The sequence below is a fragment of the Arachis stenosperma genome, chromosome 6 (assembly GCF_014773155.1).
Source record: "Arachis stenosperma cultivar V10309 chromosome 6, arast.V10309.gnm1.PFL2, whole genome shotgun sequence".
Taxonomy (NCBI): Eukaryota; Viridiplantae; Streptophyta; class Magnoliopsida; order Fabales; family Fabaceae; genus Arachis; species Arachis stenosperma.
Window position 1 is genome coordinate 63,804,916 of NC_080382.1, and position 25,058 is coordinate 63,829,973.

The 25,058-nt window shown below is 39.3% G+C and overlaps 2 non-coding genes across 2 annotated transcripts; both read right to left on the bottom strand.

The window, feature by feature from the left end:
- Window positions 1–5,236: 5,236 nt before the first annotated feature.
- On the bottom strand, window positions 5,237–5,340 carry LOC130937220 (small nucleolar RNA R71). The gene has a single exon (XR_009068448.1). It is a non-coding gene; the product is annotated as a small nucleolar RNA R71 (small nucleolar RNA).
- An 18,898-nt stretch (window positions 5,341–24,238) lies between these two features.
- Window positions 24,239–24,347, bottom strand: LOC130938081 (small nucleolar RNA R71). The gene has a single exon (XR_009069262.1). It is a non-coding gene; the product is annotated as a small nucleolar RNA R71 (small nucleolar RNA).
- Window positions 24,348–25,058: the final 711 nt, after the last annotated feature.

The following is a 25,058-nucleotide window of genomic DNA, read 5'->3' on the forward strand; positions in this document are numbered from 1 at the left end:
CAAGGGAAGGCCCATCAAAAGGAACGCAGCCCAAACCTAAAGGCCGAAAAAGGCCTAGCAAAGGCGGTTCCGCAAAGATAGGGATAAAACTCCCGAAAGATAAGATAAGATAAGAATATCTTATCCAGGGAAGATCACGGCCAACTACTATAAATACACTGGAGCACCCAGGTATGGCATTCATTCCACATCTACACATATCTGCTTGGACCCATGCTAACTTAAGCATCGGAGTGTCATTGCAGGTACAACCACCAACCACTCTGCATATCAAGCTCGGGTCCCTGAACCCCCACCTCAGGCCTCGCCAGACGACCGAGCTACACGTTTCAGGTAACCCCCGAAACAGCTAGTATGTTTGACTGTTGCTTGATTACATTGGATTTTATTTAATTGAAGTTTTCATCTAGGACATTTTGTGAAATCTTTTGAAAATCATGAAAACCTTGAAGAAGCAAATGCAAAAATAAAGCAAGAAAAGAAAAAGGGAAAGAATGAGAAAGCTGAAGGCTCTGAGTACCAATGGCAATTTATTTGCTAAGTACTTGTGGTGTTTATGTATCAAGCCAAATGCTTGAAAACAAAACACTTAGAAGTCAAGGTTAGGCTCAAAGTGCAAAAGCACTCCCTCAAAGCTCAAGGCTCTGAGCATCAATGATTAGAGAGTTAAGAAAAGAAAAAAAAATGAGCTTAATGAAGTCCTCTAATCAAATGCTTGTGGTGCTTATGTATCAAGTGGTAATACTTGAAAACAAAGCATTTAGAAGTCGTAGCTTTGTTATCAACTCATGGGGCAAAGCTCCCAAAAGGAGAAGCTAATAAGAAAATTAAAAGTTTGCTTCAAGGAAGAAATATAAGAAAAAGATTTCATAAATTGAGCTAGATGGAAGCATCAATCATTTACATCTCTTTTGCGATTGTAGCATGCTTAGAAAACTAGCTTACCATAAAAATTGAGTTGCTACTCTTCTTACCTTGGATTGTCAATCTTTAAATGCATGATTCTTTTCTTGCTTGGGGACAAGCAAGGTTTAAGTTTGGTGTTGTGATGACATGTCACCATGTCATGTTTTTCTATGCTTTTTCATACAAGAAATTTATGATTAGTGCTTAAATATTGCATTCTTTGGTGCTTAAATGGTACATTTCTTTGATCTTTTGATTTGATAAACTTTGTAGGAAATAAGAAGAAAAAGAAGCAAAAAGAGCACAAAATAAGCTAAAAAGAAGAAAAGAGGAATTTTGGGCACACTTTGAAGTTGGAGCACACTTTGGAGGCTTAGGCCACGCTTCTAAAAGCGTGACCCATGACCAAATCAAGGAAGAAAAGCGTGGCCCAAAGGAAGAAAAGCGTGGCTCAAAACAAAGAGCAAGAGAGGACAAAAAGCTTGAGCTAAAGTTTGCCTCAAACTTTAGCTCAAACTTTTGGAGGAGCTTGACTACACCCTGGAGCAAAAGCTTGCGCCAACATTTGCCTCAAGCTTTTTGGCGAACGTTGGCATCACAAAACAAATACCCTGGAGGAAAAAGCTTGCGCCAACGTTTGCCTCAAACTTTTTGGCAAACGTTGGCGCCACACACCACAACAGCCTAAAGGGGTATACTTCCAACAAGAATAACTTGAGCTACAGAGCTCCAAATGAGGTGATTCAAAAAGCAATGGAAAGTAGGAATTGAGAGTTTTCCAAGCATATATGGCACTGTATGGTGGACACTAAAATTGAGGGAGAAAACTGCCCCGCAATGTGCATAAACGAACATGGTGGCAACCTGCAGTGAGGCCAACTGACCTCTGCACCTTCGACGGAGTATAACTCGAGCTGTAGAGCTCTAAATGATGCGCTTCCAACGCCATTGGAAAGTAGACATTCAGGGCTTTCCAACAATATATAGTAGTATGGGGTGGACAATAAGTTTGAGCCTCCAGAACTGACGTTTTCGACCACGTTTGAGGCAAACTTTACCTCAAACGCTGCACACCAAAGCGAGCGACCTTGTCCTCTTCAAATGAGCATAACTTGAGTTGTGGATGTCCAATTGAGGTGATTCCAATTGGGTTAGAAAGCTGACATTTAGAGCTTTCTAACCATATATAGTCTATACGGGCATGAGAATTGCAACGTTGACAAGCAGACAAAGTAGTACCCCAACATGCATGCAAGAAGGCCCAACGTTTGGCTAAAAGTTTGACCCCAAACTTTAGCCCAAACGTTGGTAGCAGCAAATGAGGGTAGCTGGTATAAAAGGTTTGAGTAAAAGTTTGCCTCAAACTTTTACTCAAACTTTTACTCAAGCTTTCATGATTCCAAACCCGGTTCACTTTGGTTCTCTCCCCAACTCCAAGAGCAATCAACCAAGGCCTCTATCAACCCAATTCCATCAAGAGCAAGGGCCCAATTGACACCACTCAAAGGCACAAGAGATAGTTAGAATAGAAATTTCATTTTAGTTGTAATTTGTTTTGAATTTCATTTTCATTTTGTAAAAATGCCTATAAATAGGCATCTGTTTCATTTTATTGAGGGGCTGGGGCTCTAATAGAGAGCATAAGGAGGTGAGCTCCACTAGGGAGCATTAGGATTAGAAAACTCTCTCTTTAGTTTCATTTCTGTTTTGAATCTTGGGTTGAGCATTGAAGGAATTCTGTTTCAATCTCACCTTGAGAATTCTCTCTGTTTTCTTCTTCTGCGATTTTAATTTCTCCTTTACTACAAGTTCCTTTGCTGCAAGTTTACAATTTAATTTACATTGAGCATGATTTTGATCTTTGGTTCTCATTGCTTTCTGTTCTCACTGAATTCAATTTACTTTCAAGCAATTTAATTCTTCTGCAAGTGCTCTGTATTTTACATCTCTGTTCATGATCTGATTTACTTTTCCTGCAAGTTTCTCTAAGCTTTGATCTATTGCTCTCTTTAATTTCCAGCACCCACTCCCCTTTACATTTAATGCATTTTATATTTCTTGTCATTTAAGATTCTTGCAATTTACATTTCTTGCCCTTTAAGTTACTTACCAATTTATATTCTTCAACTTTAAATTCATTGTCATTTACTTTCTGTTGGCTACAATTTCACACAATTCTCTAAATGTTAGCTTGACCAAACTAGTCACCCACTAAAATTGCTTGATCCATCAATCCCTGTGGGATCGACCTCACTCCCGTGAGTTTTACTACTTGATGCGACCCGGTATACTTGCCGGTTAGATCTGTGTGTTTGGAAATTCGTTTTTCCACAAAAACACCATCATCCTTCACCAACTGAAAATCCACTTATCAATTTAGAAGGGTTGTCACAAAATTTAAATTAAAATACTGGGAGTATGAGTCCCAGGTCGTCTCTCAACGAGTTGCAGAGAGATGTGCTATTTTATCAATCAGATGTTTTCAAAAATGGTTGAGTTGAATAACAGGAAACTAAAATAGAGAATTTAATTAATTCTAAATAAAAGCCTTGACTGTGAGTAGATTAGTTGGAAGCCCTATTCTTGTTGAAGTACTCTCAAGATTAATTGATAATTGAAGATTGGTCTGTTTAGTTACCCCTTACTAGGTAAGGGAGAGTCAAACAAGTTGGATTGCTATTTCTATTCACAAGTCCCAATCTGCTCATTGAAAAGGATTTGTGTTAGTGACTAGAGGGCATTCCAACAATGAGCCCAATTACAATTTCTCCTTTAAGTACCCCAACTCAAGGGTTCCTTTTAATCAACTCCCCATCAAGTAAGGGAACTACTCGCTTATTGTGAACATAGAACTCATAATATAGGAAATGGAATTAAAAAGAGACATGATAAATAATAATGAAAAGGATTAATTAAAAATAAAAATAGTCTATATTAATAACTTGTAAAAATAAGCCAATGTCAACTCTAGGGGGATTAAGAACATGGAAGAATAGGTAAAAAGCAAATAGCAAAGTATAATGACTAGTACCGGAGGTGGCCTATTCTCAAAAGCTAAAAACAAAGTCTTCCAAAAATCCTAATTATAAAATGTCAAGTGATTGAAAAACCTAGGGGAGGAGTAAATCCAGATCTAAAACTAAAAATTATGCAGAATGAATTGTTGTTTTTGTTTCTGCATGTTCCCTAACTCTAATATGTAATTCCGGGCCGAAAACTGGGTTGAAATCCGGCCTAGAAACTCTGCCAGCGACTTCTAAAATTCTGCAGATCGCGCACGTCATGCAGACGCGTCATTCACGCGGACGCGTCATTCACGCGGACGCGTCATTCAGAGTTTTGGCTTTTCCATGCGGGCGCGTCGTCCATGCCTCCGCATCGCTTCTTCTTTTCCAATCTGCGCAGTCACGTCACTCATGCGGCCGCGTCCCTGCGATTTTCTCTCTTCCGCGCGGTCGCATCGCTGACGCGTACGCGTCACTCCTCATTGGTCATCTCCTCAATTCCTTGTATTCCTTCTATTTTTGCAAGCTTCCTTCCCAATCTCCGACTCATTCATGCCCTATAAAGCCTGAAACACTTAACACACAGATCATGGCATCGAATGGAATAAAGGGAGATTAAAATACCTACTTAAAGGTCTCCAGGAAGTAAGTTTTCAATCATGTAATAAGTTTTGGAAGGAGATATAAATGCATGCTAATTATATGAATAAGTGGGTAAAGACCATGATAAAATCACACAATTAAACACATTGTAAACCATAAAATAGTGGTTTATCAAGAGGTTTCAACCTCTTTTGACAGTGAACCTGAGAATACCTTCCTTAGAATAAGGAGGGAAGAAAGAGGCAAAGGAATAGTTGGAGAAGAAGAGTTGGAGGAGGAACTGGACGTTACTATGGAGGAAGATGTTCATAACCATGCTGGAGAAGGTGTAGCTAATCATTCTCCACAAGAGAGGAGAGTGCTAGGTTCCTACAGTAATCCCAATCCCTGGGAATTGTGGGAGCAGCATTCTAAAACCAACCATCCATGCCAACAATTTTGAACTAAGGCCACAACTCATCACCTTGGTTCAAAACAATTGCTCATTTGGAGGAAGTGCCCAAGAAGACCCCAATCAACATCTAACCACCTTTCTGAGGATATGTGATACTGTGAAGTCTAATGGTGTTCATCCTGACACCTATAGATTGCTTCTGTTCCCATTCTCTCTTAGGGACAAAGCATCTAAATGCCTAGAGTCATTCCCTAAGGAGAGCCTCACAACTTGGAAAGATGTGGTAAACCAGTTCTTGGCTAAATTCTATCCTCCTCAAAGAGTCAATAGATTGAGGGCTGAGGTCCAAACATTCAGGCAACAAGATGGTGAAACACTTTATGAAGCATGGGAGAGATATAAGGATTTGACAAGAAAATGTCCTCCTGACATGTTCAATAAGTGGGTTCATCTACAGATTTTCTATTAAGGATTGTCTTATGATTCAAAGAAGGCTCTAGACCACTCTTCTGGAGGCTCTCTCAACAAGAAGACCATAGAGGAGGCCATTGATGTCATTGAAAAGTGGCTAACAATGAATATTTCTATGCCTCAGAGTGGAGCAACACTAAAGGAGTGATGGAGCTAAACCACATGGATGCAATTCTACCTCAAAACAAGTTGATCACCAAGCAATTAGATGATCTCACCGAGTGGATGGAGAAGAATCAGGTTGCTACAATCAATACTTAACCACCACCAACCCCAGCCCAAGAGGAGTTCAATACAGAGAGAGGAGGTGAATGGGAACAAGCCAACTATATTGGGAAGAACCATCCAAATTTTGGGTGGAAAAACCAACAAAACTAGAACCAGGATCAAAGATCTCACAACCCCAACCATTACAATAACCCCACTCACCCACACTCCAACCAAAGACCATACCAAGCCCCATAAAACACTTATTCTCAGCATCCACATCAAGTCCAAAATAACCAGTCTCAACCTTACAATTCAAACTTGCCACCACCATCTAAGGATAAACTATCCAGGATTGAAGCATTACTGGAAAATATTTGCAAGGAGGTACAAGACAATAGAACATTCAAGGACGAAGTGAGGGATAGTATGAAAAGTCAAGGAGAAACCATCAAGAAGCTTGATTCCCAAGTAGGATATCAGTCTCAGCAAATTCTTAAGCATACTGACAGCTTCCCAAGTAACATTCAGAAGAATCCAAGAGAGGGAACACAAAATGTGAGATGGGAAGAATGTAAGGCAATTACCCTCGCAAGTGAAGAGGTTTGGGAGGAAGAAATTGGCAATCCAACAGAGCATATCCGAGGAGTTCCAGAGGAGAAGAGGGAAGAAAATGAGCAAGAGACCGTTCCTGTTCATGGGAGGGAATCAAAAGAGAAAGAAGCTTTGAAACCATATGTGCCATAAGCACCATTTCTACAGAGACTCAGGGCCAGTGAGAAAGAGAGAGCATACACCAGATTTTTGGATGTATTTAAGACCTTTCATGTCAACATCCCTTTCCTTGAAGCTCTCAAACAGATGCCTACTTATATCAAGTGCATAAAGGAGTTACTCGCTAGGAAAAACACCTTGAAAGGTGAGCAAACACTGGTGATGAACAAGGAATGTAGTGCTCTCATTCAGAAGGCTTTACCAATAAAGAAAAAGGATCCAGGGAGCTTTCACATGCCCTGTGCCATAGGAGACTGGTACGCAAAATCATGATCTCACACACTTTCTTCACAACTCCACGTAGCTGACCAGCAAGTGCACTGGGTCATCCAAGTAATACCTTACGTGAGTAAGGGTCAATCCCACGGAGATCGTCGGCTTGAAGCAAGCTATGGTCATCTTGTAAATCTCAGTCAGGCAGATTCAAATGGTTATGGGGTTTTGATAATTAAAAGATAAATAAAACATAAAATAAGATAGAGATACTTATGTAATTCATTGGTAGGAATTTCAGATAAGCATATGGAGATGCTTTGTTCCTTTTGAATCCCTACTTTCCTACTGCTTTCATCCAGTCATGGATACTCCTTTCCATGGCAAGCTGTATGTTGGGGATCATCGTTGTCAATGGCTACCGTCCGTCCTCTCACTGAAAATGGTCCGGATACGAGTTACGTAGGGCTAATCATCTTTCGGCTCTCACTTGTGTTGGAATAAGATCCAATGATCCTTTTGTGCACTGTCACTGCACCCAGCACTTGCGAGTTTGAAGCTCGTCACAGTCATCCCATCCCAGATGCTACTCGGAATACCACAGACAAGGTTTAGGCTTTTCGGATCTCAAGAATGCTGCCAATTGTTTCTAGCTTATACCACGAAGACTCTGATCTCACGGAATGGAAGGCTCTGTTGTCAGGAGAGGAAACCATGCGTCGTAGACCAGGAGGCCAAGAGATATGCATTCAAGCTTGTTTTTAGGTAGAACGGAAGTGGTTGTCAGGCACGCGCTCATAAGTGAGAATGGTGATGAGTGTCACTTGATCATCACATTCATCATGTTGAAGTGCGAATGAATATCTTAGAACAAGAATAAGCTTGAATTGAATAGAAAACAGTAGTAATTGCATTAATTCATAAGGAACAGCAGAGCTCCACAACTTAATCTATGAGGTGTAGAAACTCCACCATTGAAAATACATAAGTGATGAAGGTCCAGGCATGGCCGAATGGCCAGCCCCCTAAATGTGATCAAGAGATCAACAGTGATACAAAGATAGTCTCAAAAATGATCTAAAGATCTCCCGATGAAAATACAATAGTAAAAGGTCCTATTTATAATGAACTAGTAACATAGGGTTTACATAAATAAGTAAATAATGCAGAAATCCACTTCCAGGGCCCACTTGGTGCGTGCATGGGCTGAGCATTGAAGCTTTCACGTGTATAGGCTTTTCTTGGAGTTAAACGCCAACTCTGGTGCCAATTTGGGCGTTTAACTCCAGCTTTTATGCCAGTTCTGGCGTTTAGTGCCAGAAAATGGTAGAATGTTGGCATTAAAATGCCAGTCTGTGTTATCAAAACTCGGACAAAGTATGGACTATTATATATTGCTGGAAAGCCCAAGATGTCTACTTTCCAACGCAATTAAGAGCGTGCCACAAAAGCTTCTGTAGCTCCAGAAAATCCATTTCGAGTGCAGGGAGGTCAGAATCCAACAACATCTGCAGTCCTTTTTCAGCCTCTGAATCAGATTTTTGCTCAGGTCCCTCAATTTCATCTTGAAAATACCTGAAATCACAGAAAAACAAACAAACTCATAGTAAAGTTCAGAAATGTGATTTTTTCATAAAAACTAATAATTATATACTAAAAACTAACTAATTCATACTAAAAACTACCTAAAAATAATGCCAAAAAGCGTATAAATTATCCGCTCAACACAACACCAAACTTAAATTGTTGCTTGTCCCCAAGCAATTGAAAACATAATAGAAAAAAAAGAAGAGAATATACAATGAATTCTAAAATATCAATGAAGCTTAGTTCCAATTAGATGAGCGGGACTAGTAGCTTTTTGCTTCTGAACAGTTTTGGCATCTCACTTTATCCTTTGAAGTTCAGAATGATTGGCATCTCTAGGAATTCAGAATTAAGATAGTGTTTTTGATTCTCCTAGTTCAGTATGTTGATTCTTGAACACAACTACTTTATGAGTCTTGGCCGTGACCCTAAGCCCTTTGTTTTCCAGTATTACCACCGGATACATAAATGCCACAGACACATAACTGGGTGAACCTTTTCAGATTGTGATCCAGCTTTGCTAAAGTCCCCATTTAGAGGTGTCCAGAGTTCTTAAGCACATTCTTTTTGCTTTGGATCACGACTTTAACCACTCAGTCTCAAGCTTTTCACTTGGACCTTCATAACACAAGCACATGGTTAGGGACAACTTGATTTAGCCGCTTAGGCTAGGATTTTATTCCTTTGGGCCCTCCTATCCATTAATGCTTAAAGCCTAGGATCCCTTTTACCCTTTCCTTTTGGTTTAAAGGGCTATTCGCTTTTTCTGCTTACTTTTTTTCTTTTTCTTTCTTTTTCTTTTTCGCCATTTTTTTTCGCAAGCTTTGTTATTCACTGCTTTTTCTTGCTTCAAGAATTAATTTTATAATTTTTCAGATTATCAATAACATTTTTCTTTTTTTTATCATTCTTTCAAGAGCCAACAATTTTAACATTCATAAACTTTACTATTAAAATTATGCACTGTTCAAGCATTCATTCAAAAAACAAAAAGTATTGCCACCACATCAAACTAATCGAACTAATTTCAAGATAAAATTCAAAATTCAAGTACTTCTTGTTCTTTTGTAATTAGGCACATTTTTCATTTAAGAAAGGTGAAGGGTTCACAGGCCATTCATAGCCTTAAGACATAGATACTAGACACTAATGATCATGTAATGAAGACACAAACATAGATAACACATAAAGCATAAAAATCGAAAAACAGAAAGATAAGAACAAGGAAATCAAAGAACGGGTCCACCTTAGTGATGGCGGCTAGTTCTTCCTCTTGAAGATCCAATGGAACGCTTGAGCTCCTCTATGTCTCTTCCTTGCCTTTGTTGCTCTTCCCATATAGCTATTTGATCTTCTCTAATTTCATGGAGAATAATGGAGTGCTCTTGGTGCTCCATCCTTAGTTGCTCCATATTGGAACTCAAATCTCCCAAAGTGGTGTTGAGTTGCTCCCAATAGTTGTGTGGAGGAAAATGCATCCCTTGAGGCATTGATGAGCGGATAATTTATACGCTTTTTTGCATTCTTTTTACATAGTTTTTAGTATGATTTAGCTACTTTTTAGTATATTTTTATTAGTTTTTAAGCAAAATTCACATTTCTGGACTTTACTATGAGTTTGTGTGTTTTTCTATGATTTCAGGTATTTACTGGCTGAAACTGAGGGACATGAGCAAAAATTTGATTCAGAGGCTGAAGAAGGACTGTAGGTGCTGTTGGATTTTGACCTCCCTACACTCGAAATGGAATTTTTGGAGCTACAGGAGTCCAAATGGCACGCTCTCAATTGCATTGGAAGTAGACATCTAGGGCTTTCCAGCAATATATAATACCTCCATACTTTGCCCGCGTTTAGATGACGCAAACTGGCATTTAACGCCAGCTTTCTGCCCTATTCTGGCGTTAAACGCTAGAAACAAGTTGCAAGCTAGAGTCAAACGCTAGAAATAAGTTACAAACTGGCGTTTAACTCCAAGGAAGACCTCTACACATGAAAGCTTCAATGCTCAGCCCAAGCACACACCAAGTGGGTCCGGAAGTGGATTTCTGCATCATTTACTTATTTCTGTAACGCTTGTAACTAGTTTAGTATAAATAGAACTTTTGACTATTGTACTCGGGATCTTTTTCCCTTTTTTCATCACTTATGTATTTTCAACGGTGGATTTTCTACACACCATAGATTAAGGTATAGAGCTCTGCTGTTCCTCGAGTATTAATACAAAGTACTATTGTTTTCTATTCAATTCATGCTTATTCTTATTCTAAGATATCCATTCGCACACAGGAACATGATGAATGTGATGATTATGTGACACTCATCACCATTCTCACTTACGAACGCGTGATTGACAATCACTTCCGTTCTACATGAAGACAAGCTTGAATGTGAGATTAGAGTCTTCGTGGTATAGGCTAGAATCCATTGGCAGCATTCTTGAGATCCGGAAAGTCTAAACCTTGTCTGTGGTATTCCGAGTAGGATCTGGGATGGGATGACTGTGACGAGCTTCAAACTCGCGACTGTAGGGCATGGTGACTGTGATGCCAGGGCATCTTGGCCAGTTTCACTGACCTTTTCTTTACTGTTTTTAGGGTAGTTTCATGTATTTCATTAGAAAATAAGCTAGTTTTGGGTAGATATTCACTTACACCTTGATTCAAGCATACATTGTGCATTTTACATGATTCCATGAGGATTTTGCATGAGTTTAGTGACAAATTGTATGTTTCATTACCCATGACTTGGACTAGAACTTTGATGCACTCTATTGCTTGATTTCAGGACCAAAGGAAGCAAGGAAGAACCACTTAGCAGTCACGTTAATCTAATTAACGTGGCCACTAACATGGAATGGGAGGTAACTGGCAAAGTTAATGAGAAAAGTGATTGCCAATAACGCTCTCGAAGCCATCATTGCCCACGATAAGAGTCACGTTAACTAAGTTAACGTGAACTCTAACGTGAAGAAGGGACTTTGAGCCAACGTTAGTGACACTTAACATTATCACTAACGTTGGCCAATGATCATAAGTGGCCATGTTAGAGTCCACATTAACTTAGTTAACGTGGCCTCTAACGTTAAAAGGGGGAAGGAAGCCAACGTTAGTGACACTCAACATTGTCACTAACGATTGGCCTAAGGTGCAATGTACCACGTTAACTCCCACGTTAACTTGGTTAACGTGGGAGCTAACGTAAGAGGCAAGGGAGGTCGACAACGTTAGTGACACCCAACATTGTCACTAACGTTGGAAGCACCCACAAAACCCCCAAGGAGCCACGTTAATTTTCACGTTAACTTAGTTAACGTGGAAGCTAACGTTGATGAGTGAAAGATGAGCCAACGTTAGTGACACTCAACATTGTCACTAACGTTGAGGATGGCTAAGAATGGCCACGTTAGAAGCCACGTTAACTTCGTTAACGTGGGACTCTAACGTGAGACATATGGGCACACTGGAACGTTAGTGACAATGTTAAGTGTCACTAACGTTCTCGAAGGTTGGCAAGGCCACGTTAGAAGCCACGTTAACCTAGTTAACGTGGGCTCTAACGTGAGGCAAAGGGGTACATTGGAACGTTAGTGGCAATGTTGAGTGTCACTAACGTTCTCGAACTCATACTTTCACTAAACGTTAACACCACTAACGTCCTGAGCTAAAGTCTCTGCCCACTTCACATTATCTCTCTGCATGTAAAACCAAGCCCAAATGAAGAAGAGAACTGCTTCAAACTCAAGATCCAAAGGCCCAAGACTTGAAGAGCCAACTAGAAGCTGAGAAGAGTAGTATATATAGGAGTAGCTTTGAATTATTTAGAAGTTCTGAAAGTTGGAAAATAGCACTACTCTCTGTATTTTACTTTCTCTGATCTTTCCATGAGGTATTCTCCATCTTTGTTTTCATTTTCTAGAGCTATGAACAACTAAACCCCTTTCATTGGGTTAGGGAGCTCTGTTGTAATTTGATGGATCAATACTAGTTTTCATTATTCTTCTTCTATCTTTTCTCTTGATTTTACTTGAAAGCTTTCGATCTTCATCCCATTGGGTAGTTATCTTGGAAAAGAAGCTATTCAAACTTGGATCTCCTCTGAGCATTGAAAGAGGAATGAAGAGATCAAGCTAGAAATGCTTTCTCATGCTGGACCAAATTGGGTTTAGATGGATATGTGACTATAATCCTCTCAATACTTGATTTGGGAAATGCATGTGGTATAATCAGTAACCACACTTCATCTCTTCTCATGAGCAATTGACCAAGGAATTGGCTATTGATCAAGATTTGAGAGATTGAATTGCAAGAAATTGTAATTCAATCAATTAAGATTTCCAAGGAGATCAATGAGTGCATTGATTGAGGAAGAGATGAAAATGAACTTGTTCCGGAGAATTGCAACATCTCCTGCGCCCAATGAACTCCCCAATTCTAATCTCACCCATTCTCTTTAATTTTTGCGTTTACTTTTATGAGCAAACACCCCATTCCCATTTACAATTCTGCAATTTACTTTCAGTCATTTACTTTCATCTCTTTAATTCTAGCATTTACTTTTTCTGTCATTTACATTCTGGCCATTTTATTTTCTGCAAATCTCAACCTAAATTCTGAATTCGCTCAAGTAGAACATTCTTCTAATTAAAGTTGCTTGATCAATCAATCCCTGTGGGATTCGACCTCACTCTATTGTGAGTTTTTACTTGACGATAAATTCGGTACACTTGCCGAAGGAAATTTGTTGAGAGACAGTTTCCACCTGCATCAAGTTTATGGCGCCGTTATCAGGGATTGATTGTGCATCAACAATGATTAAATTAGAAGATCACTAGATTGAGGATTTTTGTTTTGTTGATTTAATTTTTTGTTTGAGTAATTTACTTTCTGTCTTAGTTAACTTCTTCCCTTCCCCTCTACTCTTTCGTTTTCTTTGTTATTTACCATTCATTTTTCTAACCCACTAACTGTTTGATATATTGCATCACTCACAACTAACAGTAATTCTGTCAGCAATACTATCTGCACACATTGTTCCTTGCTTGTACTTGTTGGTTGTATGACAGGGAGAAGAAGCGGGACTTCAACTTCCTTCGATTCTGAACCAGAGAGGACATTCCTTAGAATAAGGAGGGAAGCAAGAGAAAAACGTGCAATCGGTGATGAAGAGAAGGAGGAACACTTTGAGGAACACTTTGAACCAAACATGGAAGGAAACATGGAAAACCATCATGAAAAAGAGGCTCATAACCATGGGGGAGGAGGTAGAGCAAATCATGCTGGGGAGGATAGAAGAGTGTTAGGCTCTTACATCAATCTAATCCCAGGCAACTGTGGAAGTAGCATCCAAAATCTAACAATCCATGCCAACAACTTTGAACTAAAACCACAGCTCATCACCCTTGTTCAGAACAACTGTTCATTTGGAGGATGTGTCCAAGAAGATCCCAATCAATATCTAACCACCTTCCTGCGAATTTGTGACATAATGAAGTCTAATGGTGTTCATCCTGACGCCTATAGACTACTCCTATTCCCATTCTCACTCAAGGATAAGGCAGCCAAGTGGCTGGAGGCTTTCCCCAAGGAGTGTTTGACAACTTGGGAGGATGTGGTGAACAAATTCCTAGCAAGATTCTACCCCCCTCAACGAATCAACCGGCTGAGAGCTGAGGTCCAAACTTCCAGGCAACAAGATGGTGAGACTCTATATGAAGCATGGGAGAGGTTCAAAGACTTAACAAGGAGGTGTCAACCAGATATGTTCAATGAATGGGTGCAGTTGCACATCTTCTATGAAGGCTTGTCATATGAATCAAAGAAGGCAGTAGACCATTCCTCTAGAGGATCATTGAACAAGAAGAAGACCATTGAAGAACCCATAGATGTAATTGAGACTGTAGCTGAGAATGACTACTTCTATGCTTCCGAAAGAGGGAACACTAGAGGAATGATAGAGCTAAAAAATGTAGATGCTCTGCTGGCTCAGAACAAGCTCATTACCAAGCAGCTAGCTGACCTCACCAAGAAGATGGAGAGGAATCAAGTAGCAGCAATCACCACTTCATCAACAACCCAAGAAGGAGTTAATAAAGAAGCAGATGGTAGTCTTGAACAAGCCAACTACATTGGAAATTCACCTAGACAGAACCATGATCCATACTCCAAAACCTACAACCCTGGATGGAGGAACCACCCAAACTTTGGGTGGGAGAATCAGCAAGATCAAAGCCAAGACCAGAGACGTTACAACTCCAACAACAATGCAGCTCATCAACAATTCACATAGAGGACATATCATCACCCCCACAACAACACTTCTCCACACCCATATCAAAACCAAAACAACACCTCTACTCCCAATCCACCATCATTTGATGACAAGCTCTCTAAGATTGAAACCTTACTTGATGGAATATGCCAAGAGATTCAAGAAAACAAGGTGTTCAAAGAGGAGGTGCGAGCCAATATTAAGAACCAGGGAGAGGCCATCAAGAAGCTGGAATTCCAAGTGGGATACTTAGCTGAGAAGATTCCCAAACCTACTGATGGCTTCCCAAGTGACACGGAGAAAAATCCAAGAGGCGAAGCAAAGAAAGTAAGATGGGAAGATTGCAAGATGGTCACTACAAGTGATAAGGAGACTGAAGACAAGCAAAGCAAACTGTCCGAACAACTTGAAGACACCTCAACAGAGGAGGAGGATAAAGATCACCAAGAACTAGAAATCTCACAACAAGAGCTGTTGAGACTCTATGCACCCTTCCCCCAACTGCTCAATGGTGCTGTGGGAAAGAGAATATACTCAAGGTTCCTAGATTTGTTTGCATCTCTGCATGTGAACATACCATTCATCAAGGCCATCCAACAAATGCCTGCATTCATCAAGTATATGAAGGAACTTCTTCCCAGGAAAAGCTCACTCAAAGGAGGCCAGACTATAGTATTGAACAAGGAATGTAGTGCCCTTATTCAAGCTGAGTTGCCTGCAAAAAGAAAAGACCCAGGGAGTTTTCACATCCCCTGTGCCATAGGAGAAACAATGTTCGATAGAGCACTCTGTGATTTGGGGGCAAGCATTAACTTACTGCCATTATCCTTGGTAAAGAGGCTGCAGATCAATGAGATAATGCCCACAGATGTGGTCATGAGACTGGCTGACAAGACTCAAAAGCAAGCAATAGGAGTGGTGGAGAATGTGTTGCTAAAAGTTGGGAAATACTTTCTCCCAATAGACTTTGTCATTCTGGACATGGAAGAGAGTCACACTCACCCAATCATATTGGGAAGACCATTCCTAGCTACAGCCAGAGCACTCATAGATGTGGAGCAAGGGGAGCTAATATTGAGGATCCATGATGAACGACTCAGCTTTAATGTCTTCAAACTCTCACAAGAAGCAGACCAAGAGCACAAGGAACCAAGCAAAGATCACAATGAGATGTTGAAGGAGGAAGCAAGCATTGAAGCACACCCAACCATACTAGGGAAACTCATGCATGAGGAACAAGGAAATAGGCAATTGTCACAGCTCAAGGAAAAATTGGAGGAACCTAAACCACCAGAGATATGTGAAGGAAGCAACAAAACCACCTTAGAGGAAGGAGTCATCAAGAGCAAGGCAATGTCAAAAGACACAAGGAAGAAGGTACCAAGGAAGTGGAGGAACAAAAAGATCCCTACGGAAGACTTCTCTCCAGGGGATAGAGTGATCTCAGCTTACTTCCCAGATATTCCCCCTAATCTCCCCACTGTACCATCTCAGTTACCTAAAGTCTTCACTATCAACAGAGTTCTCTCCCTGGAACATGTTGAGATCATTGATACAACCAATGGATACAAGTCCACAGCAAGAGGGGAAGACTTCAAGTATTACCAACCACCCTGATGAGGGAGAAACATCAAGCTAGTGACGCTAAAGAAGCGCTTCATGGGAGGCAACCCATTTGTTTTATATGCTTTTAGAAAAGTAAATAAGTCAATGTTTATGAAGTCCAACCCAAACTTGACAAACACTTGGTGAAATCCTTATTGTGCAGTATATAGTGAGGAACAAGTTTGGTGTTCAAAGCAAACCAAGGTGCATGCTAGTCTTGGAGCTTTGAACAGAACTCTTCACCACAATGCTCCACACTAAGTTTGGTGTCACCCCATGGTGCCACCAATATGCATATAAGGACCCACAGTTAGTTAGTTAGTTGGAATTCATAAATAAACAATCTAATCTTTTCCTATTTTTTTCTAGCCGTAAAGTTCATATTGTCATTTTGATATCTTTTCTTACTTTTCTTATTTTATCTTTATAGGGAAAAGAAAAGAAGCATTGATGGGGATTGATTGGACAATTAAATGGCGGAGGTTCGGCCACTTCATGAAGAGAAACTACACACTTGTCTCAAGAAGGAACGCATGGGGAAACGTTGCCATGCAACATTGAAGAAAGGAGACCCTTGAAGACCGAACCATTCACTCTTATTAAGTGATGATCCTTGTCCTTCCTTCATGCACAACCCCAACCGTCCATCAAGCAACCATTCTTGCAATCCACACCTTCCGTTCTCTCATGATCTCCCTATATAAGGGAACCTTAGTGCAGCCTCACTCCTCACATTCAAATCCCCACTCTCCACACTTCATACTTTTGGCGTGCTAAACCCCTTCATCACAATTTGTCCTAGCCAACCCATTCTTCACCTATCCATATCCTCAAATCACCTCAAAACAGCAACTCAAATTCATGGCATCATCAAGCTCAAAGAGGCAAAAGAGGAAGGAACCCATGGAGAGTGTTCCATTCGATGAGAAGAGATTCAAAACTGCCTTTCATGAACGTGAATTTGAGCGGATAAGGGTCAGAAAGATATTGCCAGAATTGATCTTCCAAATCAATGCAAATGAGTCACCACAGATTCGGGAGAAAATCGAACACAGAGGGTGGCAATTGCTCACAAGTCCAGAGGGGAAGATTAATAAAAACCTCATCAAAGAATTCTATGCAAATGTAGTGAGAGAACACAAGACCAAGGCCCCAACCTTCAAAAGCTACGTGAGAGGAAAGGAGGTGGACTTCATCCCAAATGCCATAACAAGAGCTCTTCACCTGAAATCACCTCATTTTGATGAGGCCATCTATCAGGAAAGGATAAGTAAAAGTCTTGACAATGATGAGCTCACAGAGATAGTGACGGACATCTGTGTTATAGCAGCTGATTGTGAGAGGTACGCAGATGGGAGACCCAAGTTCATCAAGAGGGGAGACCTTAGCCCTGAAGCCAAGGGGTGGTTTAAACTCGTAAGGAGGTCCATTCTACCAGCTGCAAATAATTCAGAGGTAAACATCAATCGAGCTACTATGGTGCATTGCTTAGTACAGGATGGGGAGATCAATGTGCATGAACTCATCGCTGAGGGGATTCAAGATTTAGCTAAGAAGGCTGATTCAGGTGCCAGGCTCTGGTACCCTAGCACCGTTCTCAGGTTGTGCAACAAGGCCAAGGTAGTATTTGAGGACAGCAATCCAGACTGGGTGAACCCAGGGAGGCCAGTTACACTCGAGCGATTGGTCTATACCACACCTGCTCAGCAACAAAGAAGGCCACATATAGGAAAGCAAAAAGCTAAGGAAGGAACTCATCAAGAGGAATATCATCAGGAAGAATATCAACAAGAAGAGAATTATGACCCAGCCAACTTAAATATGACTCACCTTCTAAGAGCCATTGAGGATTTGGGAATGAGACATATGGAGGGACAAGAGCAAATACTTAACCCTCAGTCCAACTGGATGAGACAACAAGAAGAATGGCAAAAACAACACATGGAGCAGCAACAGGAGGAATACTCTCAACTCACTCAAGCCATCCACCAAGTTACAGAGAGACAGGAGCGTCAAGATAAACGCCTTCAAGAGCTCAACCAGCGGCAACTAGCTCAGATGAAATCATTCAATGAGTTCAATGTGCTGAATGAAGGAAGGCAGCTACATAGAGAGGAGTTAAACGTAAACACTCAAGCTAGGTTAAACTACATGTCCGGTAATATGCATCATCTACATTATGCCATTCCTACATATGATGAGGTCCAAAAAGAGTTTGTTGAACAAGAAGAAGGGAAGGGGAAACAGCAGAAGGACACACTAAAGAAGAAGATGGAAGATGCTGGCTTCTGGAAGAAATTGCTTGGGAAAGGCAAAGGAAGTGGGAGCACAAGCACTCAAGAAAAGCACCAAGAGGACAGGCAAGAAGGAGAGCATGGGCAACCACATGAGTAAAAGGTGGTGGAGCTCCTTCTTTGGTTTATCTTTTTCCATTTTTTTTAATAAGAAAGATCTTGTATGAAATAGAACATGCTTCCATACTAGTTGAACAACTTTCAATTATGCATTTTAAGTTTTCTGATGAAGAAGTCTATGCTTGCTAGTCTTTGTGTTACTGCATCATACCATTACTTATTGTATGCTTGTCTTTTAAATCAAATGAAAAGAGAATGTTTATGTTATAAAAGACCAGAGTGGAGTTCATGATATGGAGGTGCATTCATGAGTCTTTGGTGTGATCATAAGTTAGCTAAGTTGGTTCAACCATAAGGTGGGGATGACAACTATCTGGCCTGAGTACTATACTTTGAATATACCAATGAGACTAAGTAAATAACAAGATCCTAATAAGAGAAAGGGAAAGAACACTTAAAGTGAAAAACAAAAGAAAAAGAGTAAGCAATAAGGCTAGGCACCAATGGTTTTAATCTTGAGGCATGTGTCTATGGTGTTCCTGTGTGAGGGATTTACTTGGATGAATAAGCTCTTAGGGGTGCCTTATCACTTGGTAACTTGGGTTAACTAACTTGGGATTATCAGCTGAAAGTCCACTATCAAGAGTAACCCTCACTACAGAGCATTTAGTAACCCAAAGAGGTGCTAGACACCAAGGTCTCAAGAAGGAAAATAAATGAACCAGATACCTGTGGTGTGTATGTATGGGGGAGAGACATGAGGGAGTAAGTCCTTAGGGGTGTCTCAACACCTAGCACCTTGAACCAACTGGTTCGGGAATGTTGGCTGAAAGCTAATCTTAAAGAGTTGCCCCCTTACAGAGCACTTAGCTTGAAGAACACAAATAAGCCCTGGAATGACAATAAAAGGATCAATAAAAGTCTCATTGGATGTAAGCAAAGTCAGTGTTTTAGGACATGATAAAGGTCTGAAAGCCAGTAATGGAATGAACCTAAGTTGCTATGCATGAAACCACCATAAAATCAGTGACATGACTTCCACAAGAATGACTCATTTCTCTTGGCATTCCATTCATCATTCTCTTGTTCCAGTACTTGCTTAGGGACAAGCAAGCTTTAAGTTTGGTGTTGTGATGCCAGGGCATCTTGGCCAGTTTCACTGACCTTTTCTTTACTGTTTTTAGGGTAGTTTCATGCATTTCATTAGAAAATAAACTAGTTTTGGGTAGATATTCACTTACACCTTGATTCAAGCATACATTGTGCATTTTACATGATTCCATGAGGATTTTGCATGAGTTTAGTGACAAATTGTATGTTTCATTACCCATGACTTGGACTAGAACTTTGATTACCAATAACGCTCTCGAAGCCATCACTGCCCACGATAAGAGTCACGTTAACTAAGTTAACGTGAACTCTAACGTGAAGAAGGGACTTTGAACCAACGTTAGTGACACTTAACATTATCACTAACGTTGGCCAATGATCATAAGTGGCCACGTTAGAGTCCACGTTAACTTAGTTAACGTGGCCTCTAACGTTAAAAAGGGGAAGGAAGCCAACGTTAGTGACACTCAACATTGTCACTAACGATTGGCCTAAGGTGCAATGTACCACGTTAACTTGGTTAACGTGGGAGCTAACGTAGGAGGCAAGGGAGGTCGACAACGTTAGTGACACCCAACATTGTCACTAACATTGGAAGCACCCACAAAATCCCCAAGGAGCCACGTTAACTTTCACGTTAACTTAGTTAACGTGGAAGCTAACGTTGATGAGTGAAAGATGAGCCAACGTTACTGACACTCAACATTGTCACTAACGTTGAGGATGGCTAAGAATGGCCACGTTAAAAGCCACGTTAACTTCGTTAACGTGGGACTCTAACGTGAGACATAGGGGCACACTGGAACGTTAGTGACAATGTTAAGTGTCACTAACGTTATCGAAGGTTGGCAAGGCCACGTTAGAAGCCACGTTAACCTAGTTAACGTGGGCTCTAACGTGAGGCAAAGGGGTACATTGGAACGTTAGTGACAATGTTAAGCGTCACTAACGTTCTCGAACTCATACTTTAACTAAACGTTAACACTCCTAACGTCCTGAGCTAAAGTCTTTGCCCACTTCACATTATCTCTCTGCAAGTAAAACCAAGCCCAAATGAAGAAGAGAACTGCTTCAAACTCAAGATCCAAAGGCCCAAGACTTGAAGAGCCAACTAGAAGCTGAGAAGAGTAGTATATATAGGAGTAGCTTTGAATTATTTAGAAGTTCTGAAAGTTGGAAAATAGCACTACTCTCTGTATTTTACTTTCTCTGATCTTTCCATGATGTATTCTCCATCTTTGTTTTCATTTTCTAGAGCTATGAACAACTAAACCCCTTTCATTGGGTTAGGGAGCTCTGTTGTAATTTGATGGATCAATACTAGTTTTCATTATTCTTCTTCTATCTTTTCTCTTGATTTTACTTGAAAGCTTTCGATCTTTATCCCATTGGGTAGTTATCTTGGAAAACAAGCTATTCAAACTTGGATCTCTTCTGAGCCTTGAAAGAGGAATGAAGAGATCAAGCTAGAAATGCTTTTTCATGCTGGACCAAAGTGGGTTTGGATGGATATGTGACTATAATCCTCTCAATACTTGATTTGGGAAATGCATGTGGTATAATCAGTGACCATATACTTCATCTCTTCTCATGAGCAATTGACTAAGGAATTGGCTATTGATCAAGATTTGAGAGATTGAATTGCAAGAAATTGTAATTCAATCAATTATGATTGCCAAGGAGATCAATGAGTGCATTGATTGAGGAAGAGATGAAAATGAACTTGATCCGAAGAATTGCAACATCTCCTGCGCCCAATGAACTCCCCAATTCTGATCTCACCCATTCTCTTTAATTTCTACATTTACTTTTATGAGCAAACACCCCATTCCAATTTACAATTCTGCAATTTACTTTCAGTCATTTACTTTCAGCCCTTTAATTCTAGCATTTACTTTTTCTGTCATTTACATTCCCGCCATTTTATTTTCTGCAAATCTCAACCCAAATTCTGAATTCGCTCAACTAGAACAGTCTTCTAATTAAAGTTGCTTGATCAATCAATCCCTTTGGGATTCGACCTCACTCTATTGTGAGTTTTTACTTGACGACAAATTCGGTACACTTGCCGAAGGAAATTTGTTGAGAGACAGTTTCCACCTGCATCAGACAGACGCAAAAGGATAGTAAATCCTATTCCTACACGATCGAGAACCAACAACTGATTAGCCATACGATATCTGCGCATGGTATTTTTCATCCGAGATGAGCAATCCGACAGTTGATTAGTCGTACAGAAACCGTAGAAGACCATTTTCACTGAGAAGACGGGAAGTAGCCATTGACAACGGTGACACCCAACATACAGCTTGCCATGGAAAGGAGTGTGAAGGATTGGATGAAGGCAGTAGGAAAGCAGAGATTCAAAAGGGATAAAGCATCTCCATACACTTATCTGAAATTCCCACCAATGATTTACATAAGTATCTTTATCTTTATTTTATGTTTTATTTATATTTTAATTATCAAAACTCCATAACCATTTTAATCCGCCTGAGTGAGATTTACAAGGTGACCATAGCTTGCTTCAAGCCGATAATCTCCGTGCAATCGACCCTTACTCACGTAAGGTTTATTACTTGGACGACTCAGTGCACTTGCTAGTTAGTTGTGTGAAGTTGTGAAAAAGAGTTGAGATTACAATTATGTGTACCAAGTTGTTGGCGCCATTGTGTATCACAATTTCGTGCACCAAGTTTTTGGCGCCGTTGCCGGGGATTGTTCGAGTTTGGACAACTGACGGTTCATCTTATTACTCATATTAGGTAATTTTCTTCTTGTTTTAACCTTTATTTTATTTTCAAAAATTTTACAAAAACTTTTCAAAAAAATTTTTCTTTGTTTTCGTTTTTCCAAAAAATTATTTTTGAAAAAAAAATATTTTGTATTTCTTGTTTGAGTCTAGAGTCAACTTTTAAGTTTCGTGTCAATTGCATGTTTTTAAAATTTGTGCATTTTTCAAAAAATTCATGCATTGCATTTTTCATGATCTTCAATTTTTCTTGTCTTGTTTCTCTTCTTGTTTTTCATATGCATTCTTGCATTCATAGTGTCTAAGCATTGAAAATTTCTAACTTTGGTGTCTTGTATGTTTTTCTTTTCTTGAAAATTTTTCAAAAATAAGTTCTTGATGTTCATCATGATCTTTAAAGTGTTCTTGGTGTTCATCTTGACATTCATAGTGTTCTTGCATGTTTTCTTTGTTTGATCCTAATTTTTCATGTTTTGTGTCATTTTTATGTTTTCTCTTTCCTCATTAAATTAAAAAAAATCAAAAATATATCTTTCCCTTACTTCTCTCATAAATTTCGAAATCTTTGGGTTGACTTAGTCAAAAATTTTTAAAATAAGTTGTTTCTTGTTAGTCAAGTCAAGATTTCAATTTCAAAAATGTATCTTTTCAAAATCAAATCTTTCCTTTTTTCTTTTATTATTTTTGAAATTATTACTAACATTTAAGGATTTGATTCAAAAATCTCAAGTTTGTTACTTTCTTGTTAAGAAAGGTTCAATCTTTAAATTCTAGAATCATATCTTTTGATTTCTTGTGAGTCAAGTCATTAATTCTAATTTTAAAAATCAAATCTTTTTCAAAATAAATTTCAATCATATCTTTTCAATCATAACTTTTCAAACATATTTTTTTCAAATCATATCGTTTTCAATCAAATCTTTTCCAATCATATCTTTTTCAAAAATTTGATTTCAAAAATCTTTTCTAACTTCCTATCTTTTCAAAATTGATTTTCAAATATTTTTCAACTAACTAATTGATTTCTTTGTTTGTTTTACTATTTCTTATCTTTTTCAAAACCACCTAACTACTTTTCTCTCTCTAATTTTCAAAAATTCCTCACCCTTTTTCAAAATTCTTTTTAATTAACTAATTATTTTAAATTTTAATTTTAATTTTATTTCTTCTCCTTATTTTCGAATTCTAACTATATTTTAAAATAAAAACAAAAATATTTTCCTTTTCCTTTTTAATTAATTTTCGAAATTCTCTCCCTCTCATCTCTTTCTATTTATTTTATTTATCTACTAACACTTCTCTTCTACTCATAAATTCGAACTTCTCTTCTCTCTGTGTTCGGATTTTTCTTCTTCTCTTTTCTCATCCTTCTATTCTTCTTCTATTCTACTCACATAAAGGAATCTCTATACTGTGACATAGAGGATTCCTCTTCTTTTTTGTTTTCTTCTTTTTCACATGAGCAGGAGCAAGGATAAGAACATTCTTGTTGAAGCAGATCCGGAACTTGAAAGGACTTTGAAGAAGAAGCTAAGAGAAGCTAAAGTACAACAATTCAGAGAAAACCTTACAGAGAATTTCGAAAAAGAAGGAGACATGGCCGAACCCAATAACAATGCAAGGAAGATGCTTGGTGACTTTACTGCACCAATTTCCAACTTCCATGGAAGAAGCATCTCAATTCCTGCCATTGGAGCAAACAACTTTGAGCTTAAGCCTCAATTAGTTTCTCTAATGCAACAAAATTGCAAGTTTCATGGACTTCTATCAGAAGATCCTTTTCAGTTCTTAACTGAATTTTTACAGATTTGTGATACTGTTAAGACCAATGGAGTTGATCCCGAGGTCTATAAGCTTATGCTTTTTCCTTTTGTTGTAAGAGACAGAGCTAGAACATGGTTGAACTCTCAGCCTAGAGATAGCCTGAACTCTTGGGATAAGCTGGTCACGGCTTTCTTAGCCAAGTTCTTTCCTCCTCAAAAACTAAGCAAGCTTAGAGTGGATGTTTAAACTTTCAGGCAGAAAGAAGGTGAATCACTCTATGAAGCATGGGAAAGATACAAGCATCTAACCAAAAAGTGTCCTTCTGACATGATTTTAGAATGGACCATCTTGGATATATTCTATGATGGTCTCTCTGAATTGTCTAAGATGTCATCGGATCATTCTGCAGGTGGATCTATTCACCTGAAGAAAATGCCTGCAGAAGCTCAGGAACTCACTGAAATGGTTACAAATAACCAGTTCATGTACACCTCTGAAAGGAATCCTATGAGTAATGGGACCCCTCAGAGGAAGTGAGTTCTTGAAATTAATGCTCTGAATGCCATATTGGCTCACAACAAAATGTTGACTCAGTAAGTCAATATGATTTCTCAGAGTCTGAATGGTTTGCAAAATGCATCCAACAGTACTAAAGAAGCATCTTCTGAAGAAGAAGCTTATGATCCTGAGAACCCTGCAATGGCAGAGGTGAATTACATGGATGAAGCCTATGAAAACACATATAATTCCTCATGGAGAAATCATCCAAATTTCTCATGGAAGGATCAACAAAAGCCACAACAAGGCTTTAATAATGGTGGAAGAAACATGTTTAGCAATAGCAAGCCTTTTCCATCATCCTCTCAGCAATAGACAGAGAATTCTGAGCAGAGTCCCTCTAGCTTAGCAAACATAGTCTCTGATCTATCTAAGGCCACCCTAAGTTTCACGAATGAAACAAGGTCCTCTATTAGAAATTTGGAGGCACAAGTGGGCCAGCTGAGTAAAAGAGTCACTGAAACTCCTCTTAGTACTCTCCCAAGCA